We start from the raw sequence: 17,335 nt of genomic DNA on the forward strand, positions 1-17,335 counted from the left end.
CCCACTACATTGGATTTTGGGGTGATTAAAGAAGTTAATATATTTATAGTTCTTTCAACAGTCTCTGTATTAATATTTGTATTTTTATTTTTAGGTCTTGATAACTAATTAGATGTCTATAGTAAGCAATAAATAGTAACTGGAAATATGTTTATAGATTTCAGATTATGTGGTAAACAAAGATTTTTTTTCATATAGGTTAAAGCTAGGTGAGGCATTCTGAGGCAGTAGAATATCTTAATTAAATTCTCATGACCTAGCATCAAAAATAATTATGTTCACACTTCTGCTATCTACCTTACTATTATGCATGTGTATGACTGTGCACAACTTGAATAAACTTTAGTTCTTCTCTGATAGTCATACAATTATGATTCTTACAGAGTTCTTGTAAGGGTTAAATATATTAATGCTTGCAAAGACCTGCAAAATGCTAGGTACATACTAAAATCACTCTGTTTCTCCCTTTCTGTGTCCGTCTCTCTATGGATCTAGAGTGTAGAATATATGTCAGTACTGTAATTACATGTAATTACATTTTAGAGTGACTATAAAAACTGAGGATTCTGCTCAGAAGAGCATGTGTTTTAAAGAGAAAGTCATATGATCATAAAAGAGACCGAGTAAAAGAAGCAAAGGAACTTCAGAGAAAGTGTATTTTTCTAAATTCTGAGAAATGGCACTGAATATTCAACAGAATGCTAAGAGTATCCAAAAAGTGGCATACAGTAAAAGTCATCAATTAATCTGTCAAATGATGCCAGTTATGTGTCATTTATGTATTTAGGGAGATGGAGACAAAATTCAGATAGCTAGACTCATAGCAAATATTTATTATGGACCAGAAAGTTAAAAAATATTGGTATATGTTTAAAAGATTTTTTTCTAAACAAGTTACGCTATATTAGATAAGAAATAAGAGATGATTTCACTTAGCATTTTTGTCAACAGTCTCCTTCAAGGCTGACTCAAGGATTCAATCCTGAATGATTTCATTATAGTATGCATCATTATATAAGCAGTAGATTTGTGGTAAATAGTAAACTTCCAAAGAGCTCTAAAACTGTCATAAACATTTCAACATACAAAATACAATTTTAAAAAGCCAATGTTTTCCATAACAGATACTTTTCTTTTCCTGTCCTCTGAAATGAAACCATATTGAATTAAGCTTTTGAGTATTTTTTAGATTTGACTTTAAAAAAAGAAAATAACAATATCAAGATTATATCAGCTAAAATAAATTTGGTCATATTCTTGAATCATTAGAATGGGTCTGATTTCATTTTAGTTATAACTTTGACTGTGTGGATCACAATAAACTGTGGAAAATTCTGAAAGAGATGGGAATACCAGACCACCTGACCTGTCTCTTGAGAAACGTATATGCAGGTCAGGAAGCAACAGTTAGAACTGGACATGGAACAACAGACTAGTTCCAAATAGGAAAAGGAGTACATCAAGGCTGTATATTGTCACCTTGCTTATTTAACTTATATGCAGAGTACATCATGAGAAACACTGGGCTGGAAGAAGCACAAGCTGGAATCAAGATTGCCAGGAGAAATATCAATAACCTCAGATATGCAGATGACACCACCCTGATGGCAGAAAGTGAAGAGGAACTAAAGAGCCTCTTGATGAAAGTGAAAGAAGAGAGTGAAAATGTTGGCTTAAACCTCAACGTTCAGAAAACTAAGATCATGGCATCTGGTCCCATCATTTCATGACAAATAGATGGGGAAACAGTGACAGGCTTTATTTTGGGGGGCTCCAAAATCACTGGAGATGGTGACTATGGCCATGAAATTAAAGGACACTTACTCTTTGAAAGAAAATTTATGACCAATCTAGGCAGCATATTAAAAAGCAGAGACATTACTTTGCCAACAAAGGTCCATCTAGTCAAGGCTATGGTTTTTCTAGTGGTCATGTATGGATGTGAGAGTTGGACTGTGAAGAAAGCTGAGCACTGAAGAATTGATGCTTTTGAACTGTGGTGTTGGAGAAGATTCTTGAGAGTCCCTTGGACTGCAAGGAGATCCAACCAGTGCATTCTGAAGGAGATCAGCCCTGGGATTTCTTTGGAAGGAATGATGCTAAAGCTGAAACTCCAGTACTTTGGTGACCTCATGCGAAGAGTTGACTCATTGGAAAAGACTCTGATGCTTGGAGGGATTAGGGGCAGGAGGAGAAGGGGATGACAGAGAATGAGATGGCTGGATGGCATCACCGACTTGATGGACGTGAGTTTGAGTGAACTCCGGGAGATGGTGATGGACAGGGAGGCCTGGCGTGCTGCGATTCGTGGGGTCTCAAAGAGTCGGACACAACTGAGCGACTGAACTGAACTGGATGTAGATATTTAAAAATTATCAAATTTAAATCCTTGTTAAAGGTATAGGATATCACTAACAGTTATTCAACACATGGCCTAAATATTTTTAAGTAGTTTCTGTGTGTCCCAGCAATTTTATATGTATACGTATCCCCTTTAAAAAACTTATAAGCATATATCTGTGGTAATTACCCCTGAAGTTGGCATTATGATAACTTTACAAATGGAGAAACCAAAGCTTATAGGGAACAGATTACTTACTCAATGTGAAGTAGTAAAATTACTGAACAGAATATAGTACCTAAAACTACCAACCTAAATACATAACATACTTTACTGATTTCATTGGAATATTTAAAAATGTGTGTTTGTTTGTATTTTTTATTATATAGACACAGCTTGATTTTACCTTTTAATTTTTTTCTTTTTTTTGCTGCACCTCATTGCATGCAGAACTTTCCCAATCAGGGATGGAACCCACATCCCCTGCAGTGGAAGTGCAGAGTCTTAATCACCAGGAAGCTCCTTGCTTTTCATTTTATTTAGTATATGCTGTCTTCATTGACTGGACCCCCTTAATTCATGTAAGTGATTTATTTTAATGTTATATATTCATATAAAAAGAATTCTTATGTCATTAATACTTTGCCTTTGACATAAAAATCTTTATAAAGACCAGATCTCCAAGTAATTTGGTCACCATTTCCTAAAGTGATATTGCAGACCTGGGCTACTGAAATGTTCAGAGCAAATTTCTAGTTGAGATAATGAAAATTAAGCTTCAAAGACTCTCGTTTGCACAGATCCCTTCTGATGACATAGGATTAGCCTTTGCAATGTGTTTATTTGGTCATTTCATTCCTCTTAGTGGCCACCAAGACTGTATAAACGTGTGGTTTCACAAGCCCTGGAATCCATTTTTGTAAATCAACATTTAAAACTTGGGCAAGACAGCAAAAGAGACACAGATGTAAAGAACAGACTTTTGGACTCTGTGGGAGAAAGCGAGGGTGGGGTGATTTGAGAGAATAGCACTGAAACGTATATTTTCATATGTGAAATAGATCGCCAGTCCAAGTTTGATGCATGAGACAGGGTGCTCAGGGCTGGTGCACTGGGATGACCCTGAGGGATGGGATGGGGAGGGAGGTGGGAGGGAGGTTCAGGATTGGGAACACACGTACATCCATGGCTGATTCATGTGAATATATGGCAAATACCACCACAATATTGTAAAGTGATTAGCCTCCAATTAAAATAAATAATATATATATATATATATCAAAAGTAAATAAATAAAATAAAAAGGAGAGACATCACTTTGTCAACAAAGTTCCATATAGTCAAAACTATAGTTTCTCCAGTACTCAAGTATGGAGAGTCTTCATAAAGAAGACTGAACACCAAAGAATTGATGCTTTTGAACTGTGGTGCTAGAGAAGACTCTTGAGAGTCCTGTAGACTGCAAAGAGATCAAACCAGTCAATCCTAAAGGAAATCAAATCTGAATATTCATTGGAAGGACTGACACTGAAGCTCCAATACTCTGGCCACCTGATTCAAAGAGCTGATTTATTATGAAAAGACTCTGATGCTGGGAAAGATTGAAGGTAGGAGGAGAAGGGGATAACAGAAGATGAGATGGTTGGATGGCATCACCATGGACATGAGTTTGAGCAAGCTCTGGGAGATGGTGAAGGACAGAAGCCTGGCATGCTACAGTCCATGGGTTTGCAAAGAGTCAGACACAACTTAGCAACTGAACAACAACACCCAGAGGGCCTAGTGCTAGTTATTTAATCTTTTGGTGGCTTTGTTTCCTCATTTATAAATTTGGAACAAAGAAAAAAATATGTCATTCTTACAGTTGTGTGGGAATAAAATATATTAAAAAAAAAAAAAAACAACTTGGTTAAACCCACCCCATTCAGGCACTTTTGTCAAATCTCCCTTTTGTTTTGTTTTTTTTTGTTGTTGTTGGTTATCCATTTTATTTTTTTATTTTTTTAAATTTTATTTTATTTTTAAACTTTACATAATTGTATTAGTTTTGCCAAATATGAAAATGAATCTGCCACAGGTATACATGTGTTCCCCATCCTGAACCCTCCTCCCTCCTCCCTCCCCATACTCCTCAGAATTTTCTGTATTTTCAAACTTCATATTATAAAAAAATAACACATTGTAAAAATATTATTGGTTTTATCTGAAACTCAAATTATATGTACTCTAGTCCTGACTCTGTTATCAAATCTGTGTGATGTTAGTTAAGTGTTAGTTGCTCAGTTGTGTCCAATTCTTTGTGAGCCCATGGACTGAAACCCACCAAGCTTCTCTTTCCATGCTCCTCTGTTGATTTCCCAGGCAAGAATATTGGAGTGGGTTGCCATTCCCTTCTTTAGGGGATCTTCCCAACCCAGGGATTAAACCTATATCTCCTATGTCTCCTGCATTGGCAGGCAGGTTCTTTACCACCAGCACCACCTGGGAAGTTCAAGCACTTCCCTTCTCTGAGCCTGTTTCCCTAGATGGAAAAAAGGGAGATTCCCTCCTGTTCAGAAACCTTATGTGTTATGTCAGAGTTGAATCAGTGTTAGTTTGGGGGCAGTACAATTGTAGATGATTTTGCTTATGAATTTTATTTTCTCTATATTTCATACTTTTTTATAATTATATGGTTTTGGTTTATCTTTCTTTCTCACAGTTTGGCAGTATTAACTATATTCACATTATGGTACAACCAAGACCCCTAGAACATTTCCATCTCACAAAACTGAAGCTCTGTACCCATTGAACAACTCCCCATTTTCTCTTCCTTTCAGTTCCTGGCAAATACCATTCAACTTTCTATTTCTATAGATTGACATACTTAAGATATCTCATATAAATGGAATTATACAGTATTTGTCTTTTTGTGACTGGCTTTTATCACTTAGCAAAACATTCTCAAGGTTCATCTATGTTGTAATATACAACAATTTCCTTCTCTTGCAAGGCCTGTAATATTTCACTGATTGTCTACATGATAGTTTTTTGTTTTTTCACCCAACAGTGGATATTTAGCTTGCTTTCTCCTCTTGGCTATTGTGAATAATGCTGCAACAAACATGGGTGTACAAATATCTCTTTGAGATTCTACTGACTGTTATTTGGGGTACATATCCAGAAGTGGAATTTCTGGATCATCTGGCAATTCTATTTTTAATTTTTTCAAAAACCATGCATATTGTTTTCCATAGAGGCTGCAACATTGTGCATTCCCACCAGTAGTGCACAAGAGTTTTGATTGTTGCACATCTTCTTTGGAGAATGTCTATTCAAGCCCTGTGTACATTTATTCATTTATTAATCAGGTTGCTTTGTTGTTGAGTTGTAGGAGTTGATTATTCTACATATTTAACCCCTTATCAAACATGATTTTCAAATGTTTCCTCCTATTCTACACGTTGAATTTCTACACTTTGTTGGTTGTTTCCTTTGATATGAAGAAGTTTGTAATTTTAATGCAGTTCAATTTGTTTTATTTACAGACTGTGTTTGGTGACATATCTAAGACATAATGTCAATCCAGTGTCATCAAGCTTTTTCCCTATATTCTAGCACTTTTATAGTTTTAAGTCTTATATTTAGGTCTTTAATCATCTTGAGTTAATTTTTGTAATATTGTAAAAACTCCAATTTTATTCTTTTGCTTCTGGATGTTCAGTTTTCAAAACACTGGTAAAGAGATTATCCTTTCCTCCTACTGTGGTCTTGGCACCCTTTTCCTGACCATATATGAGACAGTTTATTCTTGGTCTATCTTGTTCTATTGGTCTATTTGTCTTTGTACCAGTACCACACTTTTTTATTACTCTACCTTTGTAATATAATTTGAAATCAGGAATTTCCATGCTTCGAAAAATGTTTGTATTACTATGTGAATAGTAGCCTCACTGAGATATAATTCACATAATATAAAATTCAGCCTTTTAAAATGTACAGTTCATTTTTAGGACATTCACAAAATAGTGCCAATATAATCGCTCTCTAGTTAAGACTGTAATCTCTCCAGAAAGAAACCCCATAATCATTAACAATCACTCCCCATTTCCTTCTCTTTCTCCTGACAGCAAGTCACTGATTTTCTGTCTCTGTGGATTTATATATACTGGACATTTTATAGAAGTGAAATTATTCAATATGTTGCCCTTTATGACTAGCTTCTTTCATTTCACAAAATATTTTCAGGTATATCCATGTTATAGCATAAATGAGTAGCTCATTTCTTTGTATTGCTAACTAATGTTTCATAGTGTGGACATACCATACTTTGTTCATCCATTCATCATTTACTGGACATTTAGGTGGTTTCTACTTTTCTTGCTATCACAAATAATGTCATGGACTTGACTTTAACACAGGTGTCAAAAATGGACAAGCTAAATTGCTTTCCCTAGATAAAATATAGATGTATAATTTTGAAAGTAAGCATAACATTAGTCATAATTTAAAAATATGTGACAAATTACAAGAAAATACTAATATCTATTACCAATTTGGGTTTTAAAAGTGAACTTTAAGTAGAATTAACTATACCAGTATACCAAGCCTTCCTCCGCAATAAATGCTGGGTTTACTGGCTAAAAACATCACCCAAACAGTAAATTAAAAGCATCTTTGATAAGCCTCTTTATTCCCATAATTTCTGATTCTTTCTATGCTGATCAGATTAACATATACTGAGGGTTATTTCAAGAAAGATGGAGAAATTTAATTAATTTCCTGTTATTCAGTCACTCAGTCATATCTGACTCTTTGCATAGCCCATGGACTGCTGCACATCAGGCTGCCTTGTCTGACACCATTTCCCTGAGTCTGCTCAAACTCATGTCCATTGAGTCAGTGATGCCATCTAACCATCTCATCCTCTGCCGCCCCCTTCTCCTGCTCTCAATGTTTCCCAGCATCAGGTTCTTTTCCAGTCAGTTGGGTCTTTGTATCAGGTAGCCAAAGTATTGGAGCTTCAGCTTCAGCATCATTCTTTCCAGTGAATATTTAGGGTTGATTTTCTTTAGGATTAACTGGTTTGATCTCCTTGCTGTCCAAGGGACTCTCAAGAGTCTTCTCCAACACCACAGTTCAAAAGCGTCAATTGTTTGACACTCAGCCTTCTTTCCAGTCCAACTCACACATTCGTACATGGCTACTGGAAAAACCATAGCTTTGACTATAAGGACATTTGTCAACAAAATGATGTCTCTCCTTTTTAATACTCTGTCTAGGTTTGTCATAGCTTTTCTACCATGCAGCAAGCATCTTTAAATTTCATGTCTGCAGTCACCATCTGCAGTGATTTTGGAGCCCAAGAAAATAAAGCCTGTCACTGTTTCCATTGTTCCCCCGTCTATTTGCCATGAAGTGATGGGACTGGATGCCATGATCTTAGTTTTCTGAATGTTGAGTTCTAAGCCAGCTTTTTCACTCTCCTCTTTCACTTTCATCAAGAGGTTCTTTAGTTCTTCTTCACTTTCTGCCATTAGGGTGGTGTCATCTGCATATCTGACTGTATTGATAATTCTCCCGGCAATCTTGAGTCCAGCTTGTGCTTCATCCAGCCTGGGATTTTGCATGATGTACTCTGGATATAAGTTAAATAAGCAGGGTGACAATATACAGCTTTGACGTACTCATTTCTCAACTTTGAACCAGTCCACTGTTCCATGTTCAGTTCTAACTATTGCCTCTTGACCTACATACAGGTTCCTTAGGAGTCAGGTAAGGTGTTCTAGTATTCCCATCTCTTTGATCCACAAAGGGTTTAGTGTAATAAGTGAAGCAGTGGTAGATTTTTTCTGAAATTCTCTTGCTTTTTCTATGATACAACAGATGTTGGCAATTTGATCTCTGGTTCCTCTGCCATTTCTATATTCAGCTTGAACATCTGGTTCACATATTGTTGAAGCCTAGCTTGAAGGATTTTGAGCATTACCTTGCTAGCATGTGAAATGAACACAATTTTGCAGTAGTTTGAACATTCTTTGGCATTGCCCTCCTTTGTGATTGGAATGAAAACTGACCTTTACCAGTCCTGTGCCCACTGCTGAGTTTTCCAAATTTGCTGGTATACTGAGTGCAGTGCTTTTATAGCATCATCTTTAGGGTTTGAAATAGCTGGAATTCCATCACCTCCGCTAGCTTTGTTCATAGTAATGCTTCCTAAGGCCCACTAGACATCACATTTTGGGATGTCTGGTTCTAGGTGAGGGACCACACCATCATATTTATCTGGGTCATTAAGATCTTTTTTTGTGTATTTCTTCTGTGTATTTGACATTTCTTAATCTCTTATGCTTATGTCAGGTCCTTACCATTTATGTCCTTTATTGTGCTCATCATTGCATTAAATGTTCCCTTAGTGTCACTCATATTTTTTTAATTTTATTTTTATTGGAGAATAATTACAATATTATGATGTTTTTTTCCTATATATCAACATGAATCAGTCATAAGTGTTCCTGTGTCACTCCATCCTGAACTCCTCTCCTACCTCCCTCCCACCCTATCCCTCTAGGTTGCCACAGAGCACCAGCTTTGGGTGCCCTGCTTCATGCATCAGTCTCTCACTGGTCATCTGTATTACATATGGTAATATATATGTTTCAGTGCTAGTCTCTCAAATCATCCCACCCACTCCTCCTCCCACTGAGTCCAAAAGTCTGTTCTTTACGTCTGTGTCTCCTTTGCTGCCCCTTAGGTAGGATCCTTGGTATTATTCTTCTTCTGCTGCTGCTGCTAAGTCACTTCAGTCGTGTCTGACTCTGTGCGACCCCATAGACAGCAGCCCACCAGGCTTCCCCGTCCCTGGGATTCTCCAGGCAAGAACACTGGAGTGGGTTGCCATTTCCTTCTCCAATGCATGAAAGTAAAAAGTGAAAGTGAAGACGCACAGTCATGTCTGACTCTTAGCGACCCCATAGACTGCAGCCTACCAGGCTCCTCCGTCCATGGGATTTTCCGGGCAAGAGTACTGGAGTGGGGTGCCATTGCCTTCTCCTAGAGTCCATATATATGCATTAATGTACAGTATATGTCTTTCTCTTTCTTACTTCACTCTGTATACAAGGCTCTAAGTTCATCCACCACATTAGAACTGAATCAAATGTGTTCCTTTTTATGGCTGAGTAATATTCCATTGTGTGCATGTACACAACTTCTTATCCATTCATCTGTCAATGGACATTCTAGGTTGCTTCCAAGCCCTAACTATTGTAAATAGTGCTGCAATGAATATTGGGGTACATGTGTCTCTCTCAATTCTGGTTTCCTTGCAGTATATGCCCAGCAGTGGGATTTCTGAGTCATACGGCAGTTCTTTTCTCAGTTTTTAAGGAATCTCCACACTCGTCACCATAGTGTCTGTACCAGTTTGCATTCCCACCAACAGTTTAAGAGGGTTCCATTTTCTCCACACCCTCTCCAGCATTTATTGTTTGTAGATTCTGATGATGGCCATTTTGACCAGTGTGAGATGATACCTCATTGTGGTTTTGATTTACATTTTTCTGATAATGAGTGATGTTGGGCATCTTTTCATGTGTTTATTAGCCATCCATATGTCTTCTTTGGAGAAATGTCTGTTTAGGTCTTCTGCCCACTTTTTGATAGGGTTGTTCACTTATCTGGTATTGAGCTGCATGAGCTACTTGTATATTTTGGAGATTAATTCTTTGTCAGTTGTTTGATTTGCTATTAGTTTCTCCCATTCTGAAGACTGTCTTTTCACCTTACTTACAATTTCCTTCATTGTGCAAAAGCTCTAAAGTTTAATAAGTTCCATTTCTTTACTTTGGTTTTTATTTCCATTACTCTGGGAGGTGAGTTACAGAGGATCTTGCTGTGATTTATGTCAGAGAGTGTTCTACCTATGTTTTCCTCTAAGACTTTTATAGTTTCTGGTCTTACATTTAGGCTTTTAATCCATTTTGAGTTTATTTTTGTGTATGGTGTTAGGAAGTGTTCTAGTTTCATTCTTTTACACACAGTTGACAGTTTTCCCAGCACCACTTGTTGAAGAGGCTATCTTTGCTCCATTGTATATTTTTTGCCTCCTGTCAAATATAAGGTGCCCATAGGTGTGTGTATTTATCTCCAGACTTTCTGTTTTGTTCCATTGATTTATATTTCTGTCTTTGTGCCAGTACCATAGTGTTTTGATGACTGTAGCTTTGTAATATAGACTGAATACAGGAAGGTTAATTCCTCCAGTTCCATTATTTATCAAAATTGCTTTGGCTATTTGGGGTCTTTTATGTTTCCATAAAAATATTGAAATTATTTGTTTTAGTTCTGTGAAAAATACCATTGGTAGTTTGATAGGGAATGCATTGAATCTATAGATTGCTTCAGATAATATACTTATTTTCACTATATTGATTTTTCCAATCCAAGAACATGATATATTTCTCCATCTATTTGTGTCATCTTTGATTTTTTTTGTAGTGTTTTATAATTTTATGTATACAGGTGTTTTATATCTTTAGATAAGTTTATTCCTAAGTATTTTATTGTTTTCATTGCAATGGTGAATGGGATTGTTTCCTTAATTTCTCTTTCTGATTTTTCATTGTTAGTGTATAGGATTGCAAGGGATTTATGTGTATTCACTTTATATCCTGCAACTTTACTATATTCATTGATTAGTTCTAGTAGGTTTCTGGTGGCATCTTTAGGGTTTTCTATTCAGAGGATCATGTCCTCTGAAAACAGAGTTTTACTTCTTCTTTTCCAATCTGGATTCCTTTTATTTTTCTTCTCTGATTCCTGTGGATAGGACTTTCAAAACTATGTTGAATAGTAGTGGTGAAAGTGGGCACCCTTGTCTTGTTCTAATTTTAAAGGAAATGCTCTCAGTTTTTTGCCATTGAGGATTATGTTGGCTGTGGATTTGTTGTATATGGCTTTTATTATCTTGAGGTATGTTCCTTCTTTGCCTACTTTCTGGAGAGTTTTTATCATAAATGGATGTTGAATGTTGTCAAAGGCTTTCTCTGCATCTATTGAAACAATCATATGTGTTTTTTTTATCTTTCAATTTGTTAATATTTTGTATCACATTGATTTGTGAATATTGAATCCTTGCATCCCTGGAATAAAGCCTACTTGATCATGACATATGATATTTTTAATATGTTTTTGGGATCTGTTTGTTAGAATTCTGTTGAGGATTTTTGTATCTATGTTCATCAGTGATATTGGCATGTAGTTTTCTAGTTAAAGACTTCCCTGGTGGCTCAGACAGTCAAGCATCTGCCTACAATGCAGGAGACCCAGGTTTGATTCTGGGTCAGGAAGATTCCCTGGAGAGGAAATGGCAATGCACTCTAGTACTCTTGCCTCAAAAATCCCATTTTTGAGGCAATGCTATGGAGGAGCCTGGTAGGCTACAGGCCATGGAGCCGCAAAGAGTCAGACATAACTGAGTGATTCACTTTCCTTCTTTCTTTCTTTCTTTTCTTTTCTATTTTATGGCAGCTTTGTCTGGTTTTGGTATCAGGATGTTGGTAGCCTCGTAGGATAAGTTTGAGAGTTTTCCTTCCTCTGCAATTCTCTTATTTTCTTGGAGATCTCTAGTCTTTTCCATTCTATTCTTTTCCTCTATTTCTTTGCATTGTTCATTTAAGAAGGCTTGCTATTCTTTGAAACTCTACATTCAGATGAGTATATCTTTCCCTTTCTCCTTTGCCTTTCACTTCTCTTCTCAGCTAATTGTAAGTCTCCTTAGGCAACCATTTTGCATTGTTGCATTTCTCTTTCTTGCAGATGGGTTTGGTCACCACCTCCTGTATAGTGTTATGAACCTCTACCCATAGTTCTTCAGGCACTTTGTCTGTCAAATCTAATCCCTTTAATCTATGTGTCACTTCCACTGTATAATGATAAGTGATTTAAGTCATTCCTGAATGGTCTAGTGGTTTCCCCTACTTTAAATCTGAATTTTGCAATAAGGAGCTCATGATCAGAGCCACAGTCATCTCCCAGTCTTGTTTTTTGCTGATTGTATAGAGCTTCTCCATCTTTGTCTGCAAAGAATATAGTCAATCTGATTTTGGTATTGACCATCTGGTGATGTCCATGTGTAGAGTTGTCTCTAGTGTTGTTGGAAGAGGGTGTTTGCTATGACCAGTGCAAATTTAGTTAATTGGCTCATACTGTTATGGGGGCTGGCAAGACTTTAATCTGTAGGGCAGGTCAGCAGGCTAGAGCCTCAGGCAGAACTTTTATTACAGACTTGAGGCACAATTGCTTTTTCTTCAGGAAATGTTAGGTCTTGCTCTTGAGATCTTTCAGCTGATTGAATAAGCTTCAGTCTTTGAAGATTTACTTAAAGTCAGTAATTTTAAATGTAAATAATGTCTACAAAATACCTTCACAGCAATATCAAGATGAGTATTTGACCAGGTAACTAGCTACCATGGCCTAAATGATCATAATATATATTTTTTCTTAATTTAGCATTGTCTTCTATTAAATGTAGCCTGTAAAAATGTACTATTTGTAACTATCTCCTTTTTTATTTTAAATTTATTTGGAAACAAACACAACATTGAATGTATTCTATATAAAGAAAGCACTATTTTATATTGTTTTATTTTTTTTCCTTTTTTTAAAATTTTATTTTATTTAACTTTACAATATTGTATTGGTTTTGCCATATATCAAAATGAATCCGCCACAGGTATACATGTGTTCCCCATCCTGAACCCTCCTCCCTCCTCCCTCCCCATACCATCCCTCTGGGTCGTCCCAGTGCACCAGCCCCAAGCATCCAGTATTGTGCATTGAACCTGGACTGGCGACTCGTTTCATATATGATATTATACATATTTCAATGCCATTCTCAAATTGGGTAGTCTAAGCTCTAATATATTCATTGAACATAATTGCTTAAATGATGGCCTACTGTTTTACTGTCTTTTATGTTTCATTCAACATACTTTATTTTCTTCTATTTTATGTACATATTTATTTCCATGAAAAAGTACTTGGAAATGGTATAAGATGGGACAGAATTTAGAAAAGATGATTGCAAGGAGAAAAGAGATAGATTTAAAACTATTAACATTAGAGGAGAAGTAGAGTCATTTATTTTCTACTCCACCCATCTCCCTCTAGTGCATACATCCTCTTACTAATGCATGTTAATGTCAACAGTACTACTGGTAATTTGTAAGGAATGGAAATATTCTACAGGTAGAAAATTATCGCCCTAGGTCTTGAACTCTGGACAGGTGGAAATTTCACTCTGATTATAGTTAAGGCTCTAAAGGAAATTTTTAGCCCAGAGATTTATTTTTCCTCACCTTTTGCATGTTGAAAAGCAGCCATATAGAATATCAAAAGTTATTCAATATTAAGGGATTTTTTTTTTGGGGGGGTGGAAGCAGAGGAAGGATTTTATGTAGGCAAGGAGACAGGGTGGCTCATGCCTCCAAAAGTCCCAAACTCTCTGAAGGGTCTCAGAAAAGCACTTTTTTTAAAAAAAAGGATTTCTTCCTTATAGATATATTCAGTATTATACCACTTTAGATCTGTAGATATATTCATCTAATGTGCTAACAAAAAAATAAAAACTCAGCATGATAAAACCCAGAATATATTCATCTGAAAATAACCTTGGTTTGTTAATCTAAACACAATTTTTGAACTGTTTAAGATATTTTTTTCTTTAATTCTGTTTATAAGCCTAAAAACTTGGCAAAAATAATTCCTAAGTCCTAAAGCAACTCATTCAAAAACTCCAAATATTATTAAATTCCTTTTGGAGAAAGCACTTTGTATCAAAAGCATTATTAGTCCTAAAACTAATTTCTTTCCTGATGAGGACTTGCAAGCATTTAATCTTTTTAAAAAATGGAAAATGGTATTAATGTCCATTCTAAACTAGGTATTAGAAAAAGAACGGAGGGAAAAAATGTGACAGAAATTTGCTTTGGCATAGGCTTGTCAGTAAATTTTTGGTAGGTTAACCAAAGCTATAAGACATGCAATCATAGTTTCAGAGATCATTGCAATATATCAATGATATGGAAGCTTCAAGAATTGGTAAAAGAAAAGATTCATGGTATGCAATGTTGATAAACCAATAGTTTTATCTACATAAATATTAAATTTCTGTTAGGTAGCATTAACTTTAATGCATTAACTTTTTACCTAACAGAAATTTAATATTTACGTAGATGAAACTATTGGTTTATCAACATTGCACACCATGATTTTAGCATTAGCCATCTATAGAATATATGACAAATCTTTTCTTTTACCAATTCTTGAAGCTTCCATATCATTGATATATTGCAATGATCTCTGAAACTATGATTGCATGTCTTATAGCTTTGGTTAACCTTATGGCAGAAAGTGAAGAGGAACTAAAAAGCTTCTTGATGAAAGTGGAAGTGGAGAGTGAAAAAGTTGGCATAAAGCTCAACATTCAGAAAATGAAGATCATGGCATCCAGTCCCATCACTTCATGGGAAATAGATGAGGAAACAGTGCAAACAGTGTCAGACTTTATTTTTCTGGGCTCCAAAATCACTGCAGATGGTGACTGCAGCTGTGAAATTAAAAGACGCTTACTCCTTGGAAGGAAAGTTATGACCAACCTAGATAGCATATTCAAAAGCAGAGACATTACTTTGCCAACAAAGGTCCGTCTAGTCAAGGCTATGGTTTTTCCTGTGGTCATGTATGGATGTGAGAGTTGGACTGTGAAGAAATCTGAGCACTGAAGAATTGATGCTTTTGAACTGTGGTGTTGGAGAAGTCTCTTGAGAGTCCCTTGGACTGCAAGGAGATCCAACCAGTCCATTCTGAAGGAGATCAGCCCTGGGATTTCTTTGGAAGGAATGATGCTAAAGCTGAAACTCCAGTACTTTGGCCACCTCATGCGAAGAGTTGACTCATTGGAAAAGACTCTGATACTGGGAGGGATTGGGGGCAAGAGGAGAAGGGGACAACAGAGGATGAGATGGCTGGATGGCATCACTTGACTCGATGGACATGAGTCTCAATGAACTCCGGGAGTTGGTGATAGACAGGGAGGCCTGGCGTGCTACAATTCATGGGGTCGCAAAGAGTCGGACACGACTGAGCTACTGATCTGATGTGATCTGATCTGATATAAAATTTAGATTCTACGGCAAAAAAGGAAAACATTTTAATGCAACTTTGGGAAATTGTTAGAATTTTTATCCTAATGTCAAATAATAAAAAAATACATAAATTTTATTTTATGTAGTTTGGAAATTTTGTTTCATTCCTTCATTTATTTAATAAAACCATTTAAATAGTATAGCATAAAACATCAATAGTGAACTAAACAGCCTCTGACAGAACAATTTGCATCTTCCTAGTTATATTCCTGCCTTTATATTCTTCTATAATGAAGATGATCAGTTATCCCTTTGATTCAGATTGAACAGAGCTGGTTAGAAAACAAAATAAGCAATTTTTAAAAACAAAGTAACAGAATCCATACTGCCAAAGAATTATTTAATTTAATGGATGTGAAATGTAGGCATCATGATTAAAAAAACAAACAAAAACTCCTAGATTACTGTATTGTGTATTCGTTTCAAGGTATTTCCTTTGTGTGTTTTTTTTTAATTTTTATTTTTTATTCGCATGTAGTTGATTTATAAAGTTTTATTAGTTTCAAGTGTGCAGCAAAGTAATTCAGTTATTTATAGATCCATTTTTTCTCAGATTCTTTCCCCATATAGTTTATTACATCAAGTTTTAGAGGGTGCAATAGAAGATAACTAAAGACTGCTTCTTCCCTTCCCCAACCTTAAAACATAAATATAATAATATACATTAAGTCTTTATATTTGTGGATCGATCACTTGGTTGGAGGTGATCTGAAGGTGTCTCAGGCAGTAATTTTTTTTTTTCTTGGAATATAATTGTTTTACAATACTGTGTTAGTTTCTGCTGTACAACAAAGCAAATCAGCTGTGTGTATCCCATCCCATCCCTCTTGTGCCTCCTTTCCACTCTCCCATTCCATCCTCTATGTCATCACAGAGCACCAAACTGAGCTCCCTGTGCTATAAGCAGCTTCCCACCAGCTGTCTATTTTACACATGGTAGTGTATATCAGCGGAGAAGGCAATGGTACCCCACTCCAGTACTCTTGCCTGGAAAATCCCATGGATGGAGGAGCCTGGTAGGCTGCAGTCCATGGGGTCACTGGGAGTCAAACATGACTGAGCGACTTCCCTTTCACTTTCCACTTGCATGCATTGGAGAAGGAAATGGCAACCCACTCCAGTGTTCTTGCCTGGAGAATCCCAGGGACGGGGGAGCCTGGTGGGCTCCCATCTATGGGGTCGCACAGAGTTGGACACGACTGAAGCGACTTAGCAGCAGCAGCAGCAGCAGTGTATATCAGAGAAGGCAATGGCACCCCACTCCAGTACTTTTGCCTAGAAAATCCCATGGGCAGAGGAGCCTGGTAGGCTGCAGTCGCTAGAGTCGGACAGGACTGAGTGACTTCACCTTCACTTTTCACTTTCATGCATTGGAGAAGGAAATGGCAACCCACTCCAGTGTTCTTGCCTGGAGAATCCCAGGGATGCGGAAGCCTGGTGGGCTGCCGTCTATGGGGTTGCCCAGAGTCAGACACAACTGAAGCGACTTAGCAGCAGCAGCAGCAGCAGCAGCAGTGTATATATATATATATTTATATATGTGTGTGTGTGTGTGTCAATGCTATTCTCTCTCCACTTGTCCCCCAATTTCTTCCCCCAGTTGTGACCACAGGTACGTTCTCTATGTCTGCATCTCTATTCTTGCCCTGCAAGTAGGTTCACCAGTACCATTTTTCTAGATTCCATATATATACATTAATATATTATATTTGTTTTTCTCTAACTTTGCTTTGTATGACAGGCTTTAGGTTCATCCGCATCACTGCAAATGACTGAATTTTTTTCTTTTTATCACTGGGTAATATTC

At 36.6% G+C, this 17,335-nt stretch overlaps 1 long non-coding RNA gene across 1 annotated transcript in view; it reads left to right on the top strand.

Annotated features, from left to right (window-relative positions):
- Positions 1-2,772: 2,772 nt before the first annotated feature.
- Positions 2,773-17,335, top strand: part of LOC123334428 — a 51,342-nt gene continuing 36,779 nt past the window's right edge. The window contains exon 1 of the long non-coding RNA XR_006641276.1: positions 2,773-2,922. This is a non-coding gene — a long non-coding RNA (uncharacterized LOC123334428). The remainder of the gene's footprint in view (positions 2,923-17,335) is intronic.

The sequence above is a fragment of the Bubalus bubalis genome, chromosome 7, assembly GCF_019923935.1.
Source record: "Bubalus bubalis isolate 160015118507 breed Murrah chromosome 7, NDDB_SH_1, whole genome shotgun sequence".
In the NCBI taxonomy this organism is placed as follows: Eukaryota; Metazoa; Chordata; class Mammalia; order Artiodactyla; family Bovidae; genus Bubalus; species Bubalus bubalis.